The sequence below is a fragment of the Astatotilapia calliptera genome, chromosome 2, assembly GCF_964374335.1.
Source record: "Astatotilapia calliptera chromosome 2, fAstCal68.1, whole genome shotgun sequence".
NCBI classification, from domain to species: Eukaryota; Metazoa; Chordata; class Actinopteri; order Cichliformes; family Cichlidae; genus Astatotilapia; species Astatotilapia calliptera.
Genome location: NC_137423.1, coordinates 4,535,728 through 4,538,714, shown reverse-complemented (window position 1 = coordinate 4,538,714; position 2,987 = coordinate 4,535,728). Strand labels below are relative to the sequence as shown.

The window sequence follows — 2,987 nt, the reverse complement described above, 5'->3', positions numbered from 1 at the left end:
CATTAATCATGCTCTCCTGAGGGATGAGGGTGAGGACTGGGTCTACCCAGCAAGTCTTCATGCATTAATAAAATCACCCGATGATCTATGAATGAATTCACAGCTGGGAGTGCCTTCATTACCCATGCTTCTGTAGGGTCTGAGAGGACAGGTCTGTATCAAATAGAGTGAGAGGCAACTGGAGAAATCTGCACATGCATTGAGATGTCTGCTAGTAAAGATGGGTATGTCACTCCAGATTGAGCACATTGTAGATTTGATGAGGATACGCAATGCTACTATTTGCAAAGCACGCAAATCTGCAACCTTATGAATGTGAGTGCATGCATCTCCTTTCTAACTCCTACGTGAAAAGATATTTGTGGAAACAAGCAAAGAGAGCTATTGTGGGAAGTCTACAAACATGAACTCGTCTTTGAGTTCAAGTCTACAGTATAAAGTATCACTGTTCCTAGTGTTGCTTTATACTGTACAGAGGAGAGAGCTAAATACTGTGTGAGGGATGCACTCCATTGCTCTCATTATGTGTTTCACAAATGAGGTAATTTTTCTTGAAGTATAGTTGAACTTTTGAAATGTAACTGGGCCCTTTAAAAGATTCCATCTCCAAAACTAACGTCCCATAAAGCTGTTGACCTTCATACGGCACTCGCACATGCTGTAAAGGGTACCAAGTATGATTGCACCATTGTGCCTGATGGCTCTTTAAATATTCTTGCACTCTGGCAGTAAAAGAATTTTGTAACCCATGGATAATGCTGAATTGTGTTATCTTTCCCTTATTCCTCAGTTTTCTGCCGGTCATAATTATTGATTAAAGTCCAAATAAATGCAGTTAGCCAGGTTAGTGGGCAGTCCCCAAATTCAGGTCCCATGATCCACTTGTCCTGTTTGATCATTTTAAATGCATATGTAACACTGGTGGTGCAATACTAGACCTGTTAGTGCTACTTCTTGCCTTCTTTGCATGTAGTGCGGGCAGTATAGTTACCTTTAACCACAGTACGCGGACAGAAGGGAAATATGGACCAGATCAGACAGGTTCTAGATTCGTAGGAGCCAAGGGTGTATGACAACAGAGGACTTGTACACAGTAGGTGTAGAAAACACAATTGCATTTATTAGCAATTATTAAAGTTGTGCACATTTAACAAAAGTAGAGCGCGCTTCTTGAAAACAAAATAAAATAAACCCCACAAATGGTCGACCTAAGGATATATTGTCTTTTGTGTCTTTTTTTTTTTTTTTAAAAGTCAATTTCAGTCTTTCAATGTTCAGTAGTCACTCAGTGTGTTTGTAACCAGTCGGGTTACAATCTACCAGTTCATCCGGCTCTTTGGGCTGGGCTCGCCATCCAGTACTGGAAAAGGGATCCTCGATTCTTCTCAGGTCCTCAAAACCAATCCAATCCAAATAAGCAAAGGAAAAAACCTGACCTGGGGACCAGGCCAGAACACAGTAGTTCAACATTTAAGCTATCATGCCTGTAACTTATTATTACTACTGGTTGCTTGTAGTGCTTCTAAATTTTCTTCAAAATATTCTATGTTGTACAACAAATTATTCTCATTTCAAAGGGAAAAAGTGCATAGGAAACACACATTTAAAACAATACAAAATAGCTCAGCAGCGCATTAAAAATACACATTGGCTTGAGACTTATCAAGTTTCAGCTAAGTACAGTGCAGGTGAAGGCACTTAATTTCACGTTGCTAATACTTAATTGTGCAGAACTATAATTAGCACCATGAGAAAAGTGAACACGTGCTAACATAACGTCGCACAAAACCATACATTATACATCAATACCACAGTAATGTGACATAAACCTTTAAAGAACATCTCGTATGCAGTGCAGCAGACTCAGTGCTAATTGCTTTAGCCTCAGAAAAGGCACTTTCATTGCAAAATGGCTAACAGAAGTTAGCATCGGAGCTAGCGGCAAGTAGCATGCTATGCTAGCGCACGTGTACTGCCTGGGACTTACCATGCAAAGCAACAAATGCTACACGGGGCTTCACAGTGCTCACGTTGGCTCACGGCCTCTGGAATACAGTATCACTCTTATTATTCTCGCCGAAAAAAGGACTTTCACTATCCAGCTAGCTTCTTCGCCGCACGGGTAAACTGATCTTTCACCGTCTGTGTCTCTGGCGTATCTTACTGGCACACGAAGGCACGCACAGGTGTCTCAGCAGCGCACAGACTGGGGGGAGGGTCAGACCGGCCAATGATTGGTCGCTCAGTGGCTCTGACAAACACACTCTAAAGGACTAAGTCCTGCCCCCACACCATCTATATACCACATATACATATGTACATATTAAACTTATGTTTACATGCTTTTTATCAGTATTTATTATAATTAATTTTGTTTTTATCAATATTTATTCCCATCGTGAGAGTATGAATATTTATACTTTTAATCCCGTTTTTAACACTGGGTTACACATATCAATGAGAGGAGCTCAGTTAAAAGCAATGCGCGTTACTTACTGATGTACAGAGTTTTAGTTTTTAAAAACCGGTTTGATAATTAGACACCAGTGAAGCAACATAGCAGAACAGTGTATTCAACAACGGTAGGAAGTGGGAGAGGACCCCTGTAGTTTAGACACTGTTGGTGGTAGTAGAACAGATGGCAAACGGAGACTTGGATGATGCTCTTTGAACGTCCAGGATACGGTAGAGATGCAGCACCGTTGCAAAAATGAGAGTCTCAAGGGCCGAATGAAAGCGCAGAGTTTTAAAGAACAGGGAACAGAGACTGATTGGCTTGTAGAAGGTATAAAGAAGATCAGTCTGATGTCAGCAGAGTTGAGTTTGACAGCGTGGAAATGCAGAAGAAACAACGAGAATAGAACACATTAAAACCAATAAACACCCACCAATGCATACATCTCATTCCTACTGAACTGATGCAAAACATTCACTTCAGGAGGGCGTAAAATGACTTATTAAATGCCTGCCTGCATGTGTCATGCTGT

The 2,987-nt window shown here is 40.9% G+C and overlaps 1 long non-coding RNA gene across 1 annotated transcript; it reads right to left on the bottom strand.

The window, feature by feature from the left end:
- Nucleotides 1–1,098: 1,098 nt before the first annotated feature.
- Nucleotides 1,099–2,445, bottom strand: LOC113028731 (uncharacterized). The gene is made up of 2 exons (XR_003273267.2): nucleotides 1,988–2,445; nucleotides 1,099–1,436 (listed from the first exon to the last, which is right to left on the bottom strand). It is a non-coding gene; the product is annotated as an uncharacterized LOC113028731 (long non-coding RNA).
- Nucleotides 2,446–2,987: the final 542 nt, after the last annotated feature.